The sequence below is a fragment of the Ambystoma mexicanum genome, chromosome 7q, assembly GCF_040938575.1.
Source record: "Ambystoma mexicanum isolate Mex_15411 chromosome 7q, UKY_AmexF1_1, whole genome shotgun sequence".
Classification (NCBI taxonomy): domain Eukaryota; kingdom Metazoa; phylum Chordata; class Amphibia; order Caudata; family Ambystomatidae; genus Ambystoma; species Ambystoma mexicanum.
Window position 1 is genome coordinate 753,884,199 of NC_090941.1, and position 17,476 is coordinate 753,901,674.

General features: G+C 45.2%; 1 protein-coding gene across 1 annotated transcript in view; it reads right to left on the reverse strand.

Moving 5' to 3' along the window:
• The window catches only part of CUL5 (cullin 5), a 1,916,374-nt gene that overhangs the window by 1,527,776 nt on the left and 371,122 nt on the right, over window positions 1-17,476 (reverse strand). The gene's annotated exons all lie outside the window — the stretch shown is intronic.

A 17,476-nucleotide genomic window follows, 5' to 3' on the forward strand; every position in this document is an offset into this window, starting at 1 on the left:
GATGGTGCTTATGCACGAACTTCGCGGCACTGTTCGTCAGCGTAATCAGAGTAACGAGTAAGTATACTCTGGTTGTGATGTCAGTGATGCCACTACTATGTCATGGTCGTCTCCCACATATAAAATTACATCTACATATCATTCGAATGCATGTAAATTGGTTCCATATTGTGCATTTTCTAGATAGAATTTTTTTTAAAGCAGAATGACATTTTTTACCTGAATCAACAGTGATAAGAAAGTTTTGTCATTTTAATACAGTTTGCATCTTTCATTTTCACAAGTGGTACAGGCTGGTGGCCTATCGTTGCTTCACTTGGTGGCTTCACGGGAGCCTCGGACACCGCGTTCGGAGAGTAATACCTGCCTGTGCGGTACTTGCCATTAGACAACATTTCCCCAGCGACAGTGGACAATACCGCGGATTTTCCCTGGATGTGCTGCAACCGGAACTTTACAATGTGTAATGTTTATTATTTATGTTCAATTGAAATTAAGATCTAAAATAAAACCCAACATATATTTTAACAATGGTTGTTTTGATTTTTTAAATGAATCTAGTGTGTCTCCATTGAATAGTCTTCCTGTGCCTTGTCTTGTCACACCACATGTCTCCGGCCAGCATCCTCCCTCACGCAGACCGCCCAATAAATCATCCTTTTGGGCACCGGGTACAGAGATGACCCCCTCTGGCCCGTGCCGCCTTGCCACCACAGCCAGCCTGCTGCTGACTAACTGCCTAGGCATCCAGGGTCTCCAGGGTGAACTGCACCCATATATTCTCCTGGGAGGGTGAGGTATTTATAAACTCACCCCCTGCCTTCCATGTACTAGATCCTGCAGCCTGCCTCTTACATGCAGTTAGATGGCCTCTCCTTGGTGAGGCCCTGCGGCAAACGAGTCAGTTCGCACCGGGGTACTTGCGCTGGCAAGTGGAGCTGTCAGGGAGCGATAAAGGCCAAGAGGTGCCAAAGACCATGTACACTTCAAAGTGGTCTATAGAGCATGGGTTGTTGTTCCCATGTCTACCTCCAGACCCCGTGTCTCCTGCCAAGCATCCCCCCTCACGCTGGATGCCCCCCTGCAAACCGCATAATGCCACGACATATACACGTCATTCATTCACAAACACACCCCAGTTTCGAATCCTTTATAACCCACTTCATATTTCTAATGAGCACTTCTTTGCGCTTTGCTAGTCAACCCGTGAAGGTGCTGGTTATCTGCTCTTCGTCTCTGTGAACTTCCGTGAACACTTCGAGGAAACTCCTCAGTTTGCAACCTGTGAACTGCTCCCTGTTCTACGACAAGAAACTACTCTGATCCCTGCATCTAACTGTTTGTTCGTCAAGGTAAGGCCATGTACCATAATCATTTTGCGTCCAATTTCTTTTCGTTCAAGACAGTACATGCAAGGAACTAGTCACATGTTCTGAGTTTACATTGGTATTCATAGAGAATTGTTGATCTTTACTTTTCAGAACTTTCCACAATGCCTGCCTGTTCCATTGGCGGTTGCCCTTCGAAGACCCATAATAAATCTGAAGGTACTATAATGCATGTTTTCCCTAAGACAATAGATCAGATAAGAGAATGGGTCCGATATTGCGGATATCCACCGTCTGAGCTTGAAAGTAGAGTCATAGAAGTCTTTGCAGACAAGAGGGGTGATCGATACCGCATCTGCAGCAGGCACTTTACCTCTGACATGTACTCCACATCATTGCTAATAAAGAAGAACACACCGCGAGCGAGGCGAAAATTGCTCTCAACCGCTATTCCCACTCTATTCGTCCACATCCCTCCACTGGTGAGTCAAGTTTACGTATTTATCTCTCGGCCTTGCGGTAGTGTGTAGCATTAGCTAACAATAATTTCCCCATTTATGTATCCACTCAATATGAAGGCGGAAGATTCTCCATCCGTGTCGTTATTGCAGTCATCAGCCACTTCAAGCGCCTATCGGGTAATCTTACTTGGCTATTCTGCCACTGACTTGTTTTAGGCATGTAAATCAATAGTTTTAATTTATCGTGTAATTATTTTACCTAATGGTACACCCTTGTACTCGTCCTCTAGTCTTGGTTTTCAGTTATAATTATTGTTATCCAAAATAATGCAAGTACTGTCTTTCAGGGAGATGCTGAGGAGTCCAACGTATTGACGACTACCGTTGATGTCACTAAGATGCTCGAGGTACGTTTCCGGACAGTTCCATCGATGGAGATCATCAGATCTTGCATTCTTGTAGCGGGATTGTTACACACAATGTTTCTTTCGTTTTTAGCCATTGATATGTCCGTCTGTCGTCGCCCTCCTATGTGTCTTCTTTTTTCAATATTGTGTTCATTACTAATGAAAGTCCTATGTTTCAGGGAGTCGATGGAGCATTAGTCCAAGAAGAAGGGGGAGCATGCAGTTACGGGTCGGCGCAACAGCTTGCAGAAGTGTGCACCGCAGTTACATCGTCCCTTGATGTTCTTATGCATTTCGAGGTATGGATACTGACAGTTCGATCAAGCGAAATCATATGACGTGATTACATCCGCTATACTTCCTTCTTTATTAACGCAAGTACTATGTTTCAGGGAGATGACGGACCTTCTTCTACAAGAACATCACCCCTAGTAGTTGATGCAGATCTCTGGGTGGTGACACTTCCAACGATCGAGCAAATCGAATCATATTTACATATCCATTATTTATTTTAGACAACTGATCATTTGTGCAGGTCTATTTAGATGAGCCGTTGACGCCTGCACAAAGTTTCTGTTCTTTTTATCAAAATAGAAAACCATACTAATGCAATTACTGTGTTTCAGGGAGTTACTGAAGCATCATCTTCAATATCATCATCAATGGAAGTCTATGAGGAGCCCGAGGTATGGATCTTGACGGTTCCATCTAACTAGATCAACAATGCGTGAATAATTGTCGTTTGAATGTTCTACACAAAGCGTTCATTTGTGTTTTGCTATTGAGATGTACGTGGGTATTGGTCCCCAAGTACATTTTGTGTTTTCGATATTATTATACATACTAATGAAAGTTCTATGTTTCAGGGAGTCGATGGAGCGTCAGTGCGCGACGGATGTGCTTATCATGAAAATATAGTCGTTGCAGCGCAAGAGGAAGTGGAGACATGCACACACGAGTCGGAGCAACAGCGTCCTGATGTTGAAGTTCGAGGCAAGAAAGTTTCAAAGAAAAGAAAGCAAAAGAAGGTTAGTGTCCTGGTCACTATATTATGTTGTTTTTCACTGTTAATAGTTCAATACTGTAAGTTGTGTTTAAACTGAACATCCCTTTTCCAATCTGTCCTCTAGTTGCGAGTGGGTGTACGAACTAGATCTACACAGACAGTGAAGCGAACGAGAGATGTTGCTTGTCAAACCTTTTGGCAGGGACTTGAGACTGGAGATGCATCGTGCCAATGGGAAGAATATGAAGTGATTGACAACGGAGCTATACCACCACCAGCCATTGATAGTGAATGTCCTCCTGGTAGTTCGGATGCAGTCGGAGATCAATTCACAGAATCCACACCCGCAAAAGCTAAGACCGCGAGAAAGTTGAAGAAATTGTCTTATTCACCCATCGCCGGAGAAGGAACAGATGTTGCAATGGAAGAGAATGAAGTGGATTACAATGAAACACCATCAATATCACCGAACATAGCGGAAGACGATATCAGAGATTCTACCTTTCATGTGAGTGACATGTCCTCAACGTTACAGGCTGAACCAGCTGGGATGCAGAGTGACAGTAGAAGGAAAGAGGCCAAATTCATTGTATTCGATAGTTGTTTGATTGATATTATTATTCGGTTGAAATGTGGGCATTCGGTAGGTGGGGAAGTATGTGGGGAGCCATTGATTAATGTGACTCGTGCAATTCGAGGCACTAACCTTAAAATACATGCCACCTGTACAAAATATCATCCTTTCTCATGGTCTGCACAACCCATGCTGGGGCAACTGCCAGCAGGCAATCTACTTTGTGCAGCGGCTGCACTTTTTAGTGGTTCAAGTTTTAAAAAGTTAGAATCTTTCTTTCAGTTTGTGGGAATCCATTTCATTGCGAAAACTCAGTTCTACAAATACCAAACCGATTATCTATTTCCAGCCATTAGCGAAGCTTGGAGAATGGAAAAAATGTCTATTGATAGTACATTCGCGGGCAAACGGTTCAGGCTAGCCGGTGATGGACAGTGCGACAGCCCAGGATTTTAAGCCAAGTACTGCACCTACCACTTTCAGGACATGGAAAGTAAGAAAATTGTGAGTTCGGTGGTCGTGCAGGTGTCACAAAGTACATCCTCAGTGGCCATGGAGAAAGTTGGCTTTGTAGCATCATTGCAAGAACTACAATCGCGGGGAATGGTGATCGACCTGATAGCCACGGACAGACACGTTTCAATTGCCAAGACAATGAGAGAAGAGTACAAAAATATAAATCACCAATTTGACGTTTGGCATCTTGCAAAAACAATCAATAAAAAAATGTCGGCTGCAGGTAAAAAAAAAAAGAAATGCAAGGTATTTCACAGTGGTCCAAGTGAATCAGCAACCATCTTTGGTGGAGCTCAAAAACATGTGGAGGGTCGTTGGAAATTCTACTGGAAAAATGGCGGTCAGTAATGCTACACTAACAACGTTCACCGTTGGAACACAAACCAACATTTCCACAATTGTGAACATGGCCATTTGTCCACAGAGGAGGCACGGAAGAAGAAGTGGTTGATTCCTTCATCACCCACTCACAAAGCCATTGAAAAGATTGTATTTGATAAAACTATAACAAGAGATTTGAGGGGACTCACGGAATTCTGCCACACAGGAGATTTGGAGGTGTTCCACAATATGTGCCTAAAGTACAGGCCAAAACGATTGCATTTTGGCATGGAGGGCATGATAAATCGGACTCTGCTAGCGGTCTTGGCACATAACCATAATGTTGGCCGTCAACAAAGTAGGACGACCGGAACTTTAGGGACGCTTCACTAAAAGAAGTAAACAATGGGTGATCAAACCAGTGTTTGAGGATATGCAATATGAGTTTATTGAGAGACTTATTGTTGACGTCCTAGATAGGCACATAAATGGAGTTGTGAACGAACCTGTGCAGGGGACAACTGCATTGCCACCCAACATTGCCTCTGTTCCATGTCCACCTAAAGAAGAGCTCATTGAGAAATACACATCACGGTTTAAATGATTGTAATTTGATTGTCTGTTCTCTCGAGTCTCCTCATGTCACAGGCCCATTGAATATGTGTATCTATGTAATGTGTAAATAAAAGTGATTGCTCAGTGTACATGCAATGTGTCTATCCAACCTTGTTCATTTGCGCATTAAATTAAACCAAACAGTATTATAAATAATTTTTCAAAAAATATAGAATGTCTCCGTATTTATGGTTCTCTGGGGCTGCAAAGCACGCAGACAAAATGCAAAGATGGAGTGTAAATGTCAAGTCCTGTGAGATGGCCTTACACTGAATGTAGCTAACTAGGAATGTGTGCTCGTTCAAAGTGAAGGTCAGCTGCTTTGATTTTTTGCTCGGGTGCCGGAATGGCCCACGACTCAGTATAAGGTTCTATTGTTATTTGACCTTGACAGGCCGGGACCATCCCGAAAGACTTCTTTTTGGGGGTGTGGGGCAATAACGTAAGAAACGATAATGAATATAATTGCAGAAACGAAAGCCATTTCATGTTCGTTCATTAGAAGAAATAACGTCGGCATAGAAGGAGTGGTATTTCGGGGCTGCCCTACGCACAGACACAATGGAAAATGCAAATATAATGTAAGTAACTCTTTAGATGAGTTTATACCGCAATTTAATTACTATACAGTAGCTTTAAAGACGGGTTAAGTTGTACTTGTTCGTTCTATGTGGCATATTGTTTTGTACCGCGCACTATCTTGAGGAGAACCATCTCCTTTTACGGAAGCACCTCAAAACCTTCCTCTTTGCTTCTGCTTTCTCTCTCCCTCTCCCCTGCTACAACTGGTCCACTGTCTGCGACCTCGGTCCTGGGCCCTTCCACTCTCCACCTGCACTGCCTCCCTGTTAACCCCTGCACTGGGGGACTGTCTCAGTATCCTACAGCCCCCCCTTGACGTATAATACCAGTTGCACTGTCCTAGCTATGAAATAATTTCCCGACCTAATATATAAAATGAATAATGTTAATAAAGATCTGATGGTGAGACTAATTTCATTTTTTATGTTTTTCAAACAGGTACATCATCCATTATTGTCTGTGTCACGAGTACCAGACACCGGCGGATGGGTTTTTCAACCGCCAGTTGCTTCTCCGTGTGAACAACATTACCACCCTGACCATTTTATGGGACGATCGCCAAGTACAAGTATGCCCTTATGCGGTACTAACGGCTAGATGCAACATACAGACCGTTGTGGTGGCCTAGTGCCTCGTTGTTGGAACAGCCATGCGATTATCAGTGCGACCGAAGAGCTTATTTTATCGTAAACCAACACCCTGTGTACTGCACACGAACATCGCTTGCCTCAAGACGAACTATTTTGGATCAAGAGCAAATAAAAATGCAAATCGCTGAATATTCTCAAAACATTTGATGTCAAATAAATGTACTTTGCCAAATGTACAATCTTGCCGTTTGCTTTTAAACCACAGTTTCATATTCCGAATTGTGGCGCTGTATTGTGAGATGATCTAAGACCCTGTCTACAGCAAAGGAACATCGTGTGCCTCGAAACGAACTTTTTGGAACGTGAGCAAATAAAAATGCAAATCGCTGAATATTCTCAAAACATTTGATGTCAAATAAATGTACTTTACCAAATTTACAATCTTGCGGTTTAATTTAAAAGTACAGTTTCATATTCCCAATTGTGGCGCGCTGTGTTGTGTGAGCTCATCTGTGTTGATTTCCTGGTTCTGTGTGGAGTCGCGTAGAAGACGCCTGGGCGCGTTTGCCTACGCAGCTCAGTCACGTCACGGATAGAGGCGGGGAATATGAATGTTTTGATCAAGTCTGTTTCAGGGGCGGGGGATTCGATTTAGTGCCGCAAAAGCAGGTGAGCCAGGGCGATGGGGGGAAATGATAGGATTATCATAAAATGGCGGCTGTTTTCGAGTGCGTTAATGGACGAAAAGTCGGTTAAGGTCCATAGGAAAGTTTTCTACGATCTACCGATTTATGCTTAAAAACACATGGCCGAACCATAGGAACAATAAAAAAAAAGTCCCGGAACTATCCTTTAAGTTCTCCGCGTAGACCTCGATAAAATAACGTGATTCTTTTATCCTCTGGCCACCCAGTTTCCACAATTAGTCTATTAAAGTTTGCAATGTAGGAAAGGAGTTCTTGATTGCTCTGTCGTAGAGATAGAAGTTTGTCATCTAGAGCCTGCCGCTGGGAGTGACGATCAAATAACCTTTCCATGCTGGCTTGAAATCCTTGAAAATCACGAAGAATCGGGTCATCTTGAGTTACCAGTGGAACTGACCAATCGGCAGCACTGCCGCTGAGATATGACAATACAAAGGCTACCTTGGTCTGGTCATTAGGGAAGGCCCCAGGTCTGCACAGGAAATGCAAATGACACTGATTCATGAATACGGCGAATCGTTTGGGGTCCCCAGCAAAGCGTTCGGGTGGGGCCAGCGGTATGTTTCCAGGTAGATTAATCTGCCCTGGGTTACTGGAAAGCACAGGAGCGGGGTTCCCTCCAGAACCGGGTAAAGGAGTTTGTCCAGCTTGACCTTGCAAAAGCTGTCTAGCCAGGTCATCAGCTCTTTCCTTTGTTACAATCACTTCCCTCCTGAGAGCATTAGTCTCTTGACGAGCGGCGTGTACTTCAGCCCGTAATTCCCCCAGTAGTTGGGCCAACTGGTCAGTCTCAGAAGTTTCCATAGCGCCTGGGTGGGAATTTGTAGGAAGGCTTCGCGTTCTTTAACGCTCACCTGGCTCCCACGGAGGCGCTGGTCTGGTCTGGGTTACTGTGGCCTCTTCAAGCATGATGCGCAGAATTCGGACCACCGATTGAACAGGACCCCCAAATCTTGCTTGTCTGGCCCATAGGAATATCCTTCTGCAGATGAGAAAGGGGATTAACTGTCTGCTGAATAGTGTGCTTGCTCCCCCCTTTCCCTCTTCGTTATCCTCTGACTTCCTCCAAAACCCCCGGTTTAAGCTCACCTTATGGTTTGGAAGGATGAACTCTCCATCCCGCTTCTGGTGCAGGGGCGCGCCTTCGTCCAGTTACTTCACTGGTTTTCAGAATGGCGCTGGCAAATCCACTTGACTTTTCTGAGCGATACGCCGTAAGTATGAAGATGCAAAAGTTCAAGTGTGAGCCTCCTTTTATGTTGTTTTTTCTGTCCTTTATTTCAGGTGCAGAACAAAGGCGATGCGTTGAGGGGTTAAATTGCCGGTGGTAAAATCAGGTGAGTTAGTGATGAGGGCGACCCCTCTAAATGTCTTTACAATTCCCCAGTAATGTCTTTCGTCCTTTCCCCATAGGGGCCGGGGTGCGATACCTGCCAAAGATGCGGCCCCGACCCGAGATGTGGAATGGTTCACCAAGAAAAGCCGGTAAGTAATATGGCGAAAATTCAGCTTTCCTCTTTTGTTCCCTTGCTCACCTTTTGTCTCTTCTTCTCTCCCCTAGGTGCAGAGATGTGGCGACCGGTGCAGAGAGCCGCGATGGAGCCGGGCGGCGTCTCGGGAACAGGTGAGTGAAGTGCGGCGCTGCAGCGAGCAACATGGTGCTTTTAAATGGAAGTCTTCCTTCAGGAATGCTGGCGTGAAGATTCCGGATGCAGGTAAGGTTGAATAAATTCTTGGTTTTCACCTTTCTCTTCTCTTATTCCCTTACAGGTGTTACAGGTTCGAGGCGGGCGTGGCTGGAGTCCTGGTGCAGGAGCAGACACGGTGAGCGTTCAGCTGCTGGGATGCAGAACAACGTGAAGCACGTGTGGCTGTCCGGGTGTGGCTTAAATAGCCTTGGAGAAAGTTCCAGGTGAGTATTCTTCCACAGCCCCACCCAAGTAACAAAATAGTTCCTTCAGAAAAATAGTCCCTCCTAAGCCTCATTTGGCTTGGTTCTTCATGCAGCATGGTCTGCATCAGGTGAGTGTGCAGCATGGTCTGCTTCAGGTAAGTGCACCAAACACTTCACCTTATGAGCCTGGCGCCTATGGCGCCAGGACTGATGTCCAACATGAGCCTGGCGCCAACGGCGCCAGGACAGAGTCCAAAGAGCCCCTATAAAGGGGCGCTGGCCTTTTACCCGGGGGCGTGATGCCTGCTCCCGGGGGTGCTGGGCCTGGCCTGGTGCTCTGGGGGTAGGCAAAATGATAAGAACTCAAATGCCACAAATTGACAGAAAGTGGAAATCTTACAGAAAGTCGACCCGCTGAAAAGTAAAGCTGCTGAACATAGATTTCCAGCAGGCACTTTGCCCAGCATCGGTTGAGCGGACCATGAAAATGTCTTATGGAGGTGGACACAGCTGGCATGGATTTTCAGGTTAGTGCCTTGTAATACTCGAGACACATTCACCAATGGCTCCCCCGCATATGTTCCCTCTTGATGTATGGGCAGATTTTCAGCATTTGTACAATCTCTAGCAGGCAGCTGTCAAATACAATGTATTTGTGTTCCTTTAATAGCCAATTGTTCGGCATGAATGTGCTTTGTGACTCGACAGCAAAGGACAGTTCCCCCAAACTAGGCAAACTGAAGTCGAGATCTTGAGCGAATTCCTCAATCAATAGCGTTGAAGCTTCCGCCTCGGTTAGTTCTGGCTGTGATATTTGCACATGAATTGGAGAAACGGGTAACATTGAATGTTTCTTGGGTGGAAGATTTTTGGAAGGTGTAGATTGTGTCAAGGGGTCTGAGAGCAATTGCAATGCATCTTCATGGTCTTCAGTTTCATCCTGTCGAGTTGGCACATAGTAGCAATGGTCCATGGACACTTTGTACGGTTCGCTGGTGAGATTCCATTCATTTTCAGGCCACTGGACATATGCATCACAAGTCTCCTTATTGACAGGACCATGCTGCGCCTCAAATAGTAGCTGCTCCATTGTGAAATCTGTTTGGCAAGCAACATCTTTGGTTTCATTTCTTGTCTGAGTCTTTATGCGTCTCTTCCTTCTGGGCCTCTAACAGATGTGTAGAAAAACATGCTCCATGTATAGCACACTGTGAAGCGGAATCAAGAAGAGGTTTGAGGGGAGAAGGAAACACGAAGTAGGTAGCGGGGGAAAACACGAAGCAGGTAGCGGGCCACGTATGGAGAACACAGGAAGAGCCGGTAGTACTGGTTGCAAAGATACATTCACCCGCTCTAATGGAGTTAGATCACACTCCTACCACAGAGCGATGCAACGATGTATGCAAATATAGAGACCCAGTCAGGCACCGGGAGCTGTACTCGACTCGACTGACTTCCAGCCCAATATACTACAACCCCGACCCTTCGGCGTCCCGAATATATAACGTAATACGAGAGGATACCAAACCAGCATGTTACAACCCCAATCCTACGGCGTCCCAATTACCTATGAAGGGGCAGCAAGTCCGACGCAGCAAACTCGTCTCCAGGACAAGTGTGACACGCCACGCCAGAACAAACAGAACAGGGGGCGGAGCCTTACCGGATGTCGTACGGTTCCAGAGGAACATGGCACATGATAGGAAGGGAGTGAGAGACATCACTCAGGGCTGCCGGGATGCATCAAGACGGAGTCACAAAACGGCAGCTTATAAAGAGGAGGAGACGCAAAGAAAGCGACCTTTAGAAAAATCGCTAGTCAGGGACATAACTGATTGGTGGGGAAGCAAGCATGATGAAAAGGATAAAAGCCCACAAAATAAATAGGGGGTTATTGTTTTGTTTCAGAACGTTGGCGAGGAGAGAGAGAGAAGGAGCGAATGGTGGGCCTATCCGGACACCCAGGAGTAGGAGTAAGAGGCAGTTAAGGGAACTTCCTTTATTCCGACACAAGGCATCTAGACAGTGAAGTAACTGTCAGAAGAACATTGTTATTATTCTTTGAACAATTTGGTAATAAAGGCTATTATTTCTGCAACTACCCCGGCTACAGTGTCTCACTTTCACAAGTGATGACGAAGGTGGGATTGGCGACAGCGCGATGGATAATCTGATCAAAACATTGTCCGAATGACAGCAACAGCTACAGCAGCTTATACAGTAGCAGACACAACAAGCGGTTGCCGATCAACAGGCTTTCCAACAAGCCATCCGATTGCAGAGTGCATTGAAGACAACGGCCCAGTACAAACATGAAAACATCATCCGGCTTACAGATGTGGTGGCTAGCTCCAGGAACCAGCCTTTGGTGCCGTCTGCCCTACTGCAGAGCAATAAAGATGAGAAGGCCTGCTTTTATCTTTACTACCTTCGAGAGGATAGCAGGAAATGCACAGTGGCCTCCCGAACGAGGGGGACAATATGTAGTACCTCTATTGTCCGCAGTAATGCAGGGGGCATACCAGGCGGTAAACCCCAATGGTAGTACACCATATGGAGAGATCAAAGCAGCGGTGCTAGACCGGTTGGGTCTAGACGAAGCATACCGCATATAGCTATGTGAAACTAAGTTGAAACCCGGGGAAGAGTGCCCGACAAGTGTACTATTGTATCAAGGACTTGGTTGAAAATGGTTACACACACCCACTTCTGATAACTAAGACCTACTCGACAGTCACCTTAGAACAATTTGTTGGAGCACTACCGGGACCAATGCAAAGATGGGTGAGGCAGCACCACCGACCCACCCTAGCAGAAGCAATAGACCTAGCTTCTGCATACCAGAAGGCTGGTATCAATCATATACCTACACCCGGAACTACTGGAAGGACGTCCTTACCCAGTGGCGATCAAAGAGGGAAAAGAACCCCGATACCCTAAATGGAGACAAGTGGAGGAACAGCCAAGAAGGACAGAAGAGAAGAGGCACAGTCCGGAAGAGAAACCACTTTCTACGGGATACTAACAGCCCCAATGTTTCGATTGCAGTGAATGGGGACATATAGCAAGATTCTGTCCCAAGAGAAGGGGAGCAGAACCTATGGAAATTTAATACATGAAGTCCTATCCAGAAGAACGTTTCCCTGGTCAATACATTGTGGACATGCAAGTCGACGGAAGACCAGAACCGGCACTACTAGACAGCGGCAGTAAGCAGACCACTGTCTCACCAATCACGAGTAGCTTTCCTAATTTGCCTAACGTAGTGGTACCGATTAGATGTATCCACAGGGATGTAGAGACGTATCCGATGAAGGAGATACGAGTGGAGTTAGATAAGGAAGTGACTTCCCTAAAAGCTGCCGTCCTGCCCTTTCTACCCACCCGGTAGTCATAGGTACAGATCTGCCCAGCTTTGACCAGGTGATGAGTAATCTAGCAAGAAGAGAGGAAAGAACCAGAAAAGGGATTCCCACCGACCAGGTCCACCCAGTCCCAAGGAAAGCACAAGGATTCCAAAGAAGGAATCGAGTTGCCTGGTGTCAGGGCAGCTATAGGACCCGTCCAATTGATTGGAATCTTCGTGGTCTTCGGTTTTCCATTCTAGGGGAGACCCTGAAAGACTCTACTATTGGAATAACCGGAGAAAGGGCTACCAATGAAGGGGACCCAGACCCTTCCATGGGGCTAGGTTTCCTATTTCATAATGGTCTAATATATAGGAAATATAAGGCGGAAGACGGAACAACAAGGGAACAAATGGTATTACCAAAGTCTCATCGAATGGTAATAATACAGATGGCACACAACCACCCATGTGGCGGCCATATGGCATCGCTAAAAACCCAACAGAACATCCTAAAGGGGTTTTATTGGCCAGGGGTTTATGGGGAAGTGGCCGGGTTCTGCAAGGGATGTCCTACCTGTTAACTAACTAGCAGAATAATACCCGCTAAAGCCCCTTTACAACAAATGCCGCTCATATCAGTACCGTTTTAAAGAATCGGTATGGATATAGTAGGCCCACTGGAACCAGCATCCAGAGGATATAAATACCTGTTGGTAATCGTCGATTATGCCACACTGTACCCCGAAGCATTCCCCCTTAAAGGAACCTCAGCCTGACAACTGTGAGACCAGTTGATACCCTTCTTTGCTCGAGTAGGCCTACCCTCAGAAGTCCTCACGGATCAAGGGACTAACTATGTCCACCGTTTTAGTGTGTGAATGTTTACAGATCCAGCAACTAAGAACTTCAGTTTACCATCCCCAACAGATGGGCTTGTCGAAAGATCTAATAAAACCATAACAAAATGGTGAAAAGAGTAACTGGTCCAGAGGGGAAGAACTCGGACCGCGTACTACCCGTAGTCCTAATGGTGTTAAGAGATGCACCTCAATGGTCTACAGGCTTTTCCCCTTTGAACTATTATTCGAAAGAAAAATACAAACCATTCTGGATCTAATAAAAGAAGAATGGGAGACATCCAAAGAGATATCGCTAACCGAATATACTAAAGAGTTAAAGGAGCACCTGACCACTTTACGCACCATGGCAGAAAAGAATCTCGGACAAGCCCAATCGACACAGGAAAGGGCTTACAATAAGGGAAGCAGTATGAGAACTTTTAAGTCAGGCGAGCAAGTACTAGTACTCCTCCCCACAAGCAACAAAAAGTTACTAGCCAGATGGAAGGCCCCTTACAAGATCAAGGATGTTGTCGGTCCAGTGACGTATCGAGTTTATTAACACGACCCAACGTCCACTGATAAGGTGGATCACATAAACCTGTTAAAGAAATGGATAGTGCCAGTCCCGATGGCAGTGATGGAAAAGGGTGAACCAGAAGAATCAGGACAGGCAATACCCAAAACACGAGACTGTTTAGAGGATGTACAATGGGGAACAGCCTTATCGCCTGCCATGAAATCCGAGTTGATATCCAGACTATCCACACACGCGGAAATGTTCTCCTCTCTCCCAGGGAGGACGAACTTGATGGAACATTGCATTGAGACCGAACCAGGACAGACAGTCAGGCTTAGACCTTACAGGATCCCAGAAGCCAGACTACGAATAATCAAGGCAGAAGTGGAAGACATGTTACACATGAACATCATCGAACCCTCAACCAGTGTATGGTGGCCCCCCGATAGTATTAGTGCCGAAACCGGACGGCTCAGTCTGATTTTGCATGGACTATCATCAATTGAATTCAGTGTCCCAATACGAAGCATACCCCATGCCTATGATGGATGAACTGCTAGAAAGGCTAAGGTCGGCATACTTCCTGAGTGCACTGGACTTAACCAAGGGATATTGGCAGATTCCCTTACGAGGCCAGTACCGAAAGAAAACCACCTTCTCTATCCCTCAAGGGCTATACAAATTCAAGGTTCTACCATTTGGGTTGCATGGGGCACCAGCAACATTCCAAAGGTTGATGGATGTTATACTACAGCCACATGACGGATATGCTGCAGCATACCTTGATGATATAGTAGTATATAGCTGAACATGGAGCTAACATCTAGAGACAGTGGTGGCAGCTTTGCATAAGGCTGGTCTACACAAACCCCAAGAAAACTGTAATAGGAGCCCATGAGACCAAGTATCTGGGACATTAGGTGGGTGGAGGGGTACTATGACCTCAGTTTTCTAAGATTGAGGCTATTCAGAGAATCCAGACGCCCTCCTCTAGAAAGCAGATCCGGGTCCTTCTAGGTTTCATCGGCTACTACTGAAGGTTTATACCTGAATTCTCTACAGTTGCGGCACCCTTAACAGACACAGTGAGGAACAACCAATCTCCCAACCTGACCAATAATGAAGCAGCATTAACGGCTATCGAGGTCCTGAAACAAAGGATCACCTTGGAAACCGCTCTAAGGTGCCTGGATTTTCACAAGCACTTTTATCTACAGACAGATGCCTCGGATCAAGGATTGGGTGCTGTGCTTTCACAAGAACAAGACGGAAGCATCCAACCGGTCTGTACTCAACAACTGCTAAGGAGTGCTTAGCGATCAAATGGGCTTTTGATACCCTTAAATACTACCTTCTAGGTCGTCGCTTCACTCTGTACACGGATCATGCTCCTTTGCAGTGGCTCGCCGAGCATAAGGACACCAGCCCGCGGGTCCTCCGCTGGCTCCCATCACTACAGCCTTTTGAGTTCCTTACTTTGCATAGACGAACCGGGTTTCAGCTGGTGGCCGACTACCTTTCCAGAAGCACTCCCTTGCCCGATCGGCCTGGGGTTGTGGTGGGGATGTGTGAAGCAGAATCAAGAATAGGTTTGAGGGGAGAAGGAAACACGAAGCAGGTAGCGGGCCACGTATGGAGAACACAGGAAGAGCCGGGAGTACTGGTTGGAAAGACACATACACCCGCTCTAACGGAGTTAGATCACACTCCTACCCCAGAGTGATGGATTGATGCATGTAAATATAGAGACCCAGTCAGGCAACGGGAGCTGTACTTGACTCAGACTTCCAGCCCAACAGACTACAACCCCGACCCTCCAGCTTCCCGAACATGTAACGTAATACGAGAGCATACCAAACCAACATGTTACAACCCCAATCCTACGGCGTCCCAATTACCTATGAAGGGGCAGCAAGACCTACGCAGCAAACTCGCCCCCAGGACGAGTGTGAAACGCCACGCCGGAACAGAACAGAACAGGAGGCGGAGCCCTACCGTATGTCGTACGGTTCCAGAGGAACACTGAGCATGATGGGAAGGGAGTGAGAGACGTCACTCAGGGGTGCTGGGATGCATCAAGAGGGAGTCACAGAACGTCAGCTTTTAAAGGGGAGGAGAATCGAAGAAATCGACCTATAGAAAAAAAAACTAATCAGGGACATAACGGATTGGTGGGGAAGCAAGCGTGATAAAAAGGATAAAAGCCTGCAAAATAATCAGGCGTTATTTTTTTGTTTCAGAACATTGGCGAGAAGAGAGAGAAGGAGCAAATGGTGGGCCTATCCGGACACCAAGGAGTAGGAGTAAGAAGCAGTTAAGGGAACTGCCTTTATTCCGACGCAAGGTATCTAGACAGTGAAGTAACTGTCAGAAGAACATTATCATTATACTTTGAACAATTTGGTAATAAAGGCTATTATTTCTGCAACTACCCCGGCTACAGTGTCTCACTTTCACACACACATACAGCAGATACCATTTTAAAACTAAAAACCTAATATGAATAAAACATCTGCTTAAAAACATCTTGAAAACAAACGTGTTTGTTCTTTACCCTTGGTTTCTTAATTTTCATCGAAACCGTGGGCTTCTCTTTGCCCACCGCACCATCAAGCTGAAAAATAAATTGTGTTTTTGATGAGGTTTAAATAAAGCAACTTCATTTGTACACAAACAAACATGTACATATCTACAAACCAAACCAACTTGAGTGACTTGAAAAAATTACAACATAAAAATGTATTACAAATGCAATCTGATGTCCAATTGTATTCAATATTAAGTTATGTTCATCTCTGGTTCATGTGCCTTCTCGTCTAATTCCACACCTTGGGAAGATTCCTTGAATAGAATATTCATTAAAAAAAAAAAGTGTTAATCGTTCTGGAAATTGAAGTCTTTAATCGCACAGAACACTTACACACAAAGTAGTATGGCATTATTGAGAACCATATACTAGAAGTTCTGTTGTCGCAAAACAAATAGAACATTCCTATGAACATTCCCTTAAAAACAGTGTACATGATTTGGTCATAATATACATTACAGATTTCACCTGATAACCTTCAGAGATTTGACAAATGCACCTGATCTGAGATCACTGTGCAAAACATACCGATTGTAATGTCACCTTCAAAAGTAGTTAGCTTTGCAATGTTTGTTTTTTACTCTAGTCTGCATTAGGGAGGAAGTGTAACATTAGAACCAAAATCAGAAAAGTTTGAAACCGTGCAAGGTTATATGCATTTCAGTCTCAAATAATATCCTTCGTAGGATTTACTTTCATTCTTGCAAGGGAACTGTAAGTACGCATACCTCATACTCTGGACCTGTTGCAAAGGAGGAAGTGATTGTAGTTGAAGTTCCAGCATCCCCCTATAAACACAGTACTTATTTAAGTACGGATGAAAACAGTGAACAGGAACTCAAACAATGAGATGCAGACAATGGTACATATAGAAAGACACCCATACATGCCACTTAGTGTAAATAACCAATACGATGCAAAAACCATTTTACATTTTTGAGCAATTTCAGGCTCAACACATTCTTGTAAAGGACCAGTTCAATATAATTACTCGATAGGAGAGTGAGCTTGATATTGACTCCGGAAAAGTAATTGATGCAGAATCTTGCTCCTTCATTTTCAGTACATTGTCAGCAAGTAGTACAAGGGAAAGTTACAGTAGTATTAGATAGGTGGGCAGATCCAATGCTCGAAAATATCCCTTTGTGGATGTCGTTAGGGCTCACCATTGGGATACTAGATG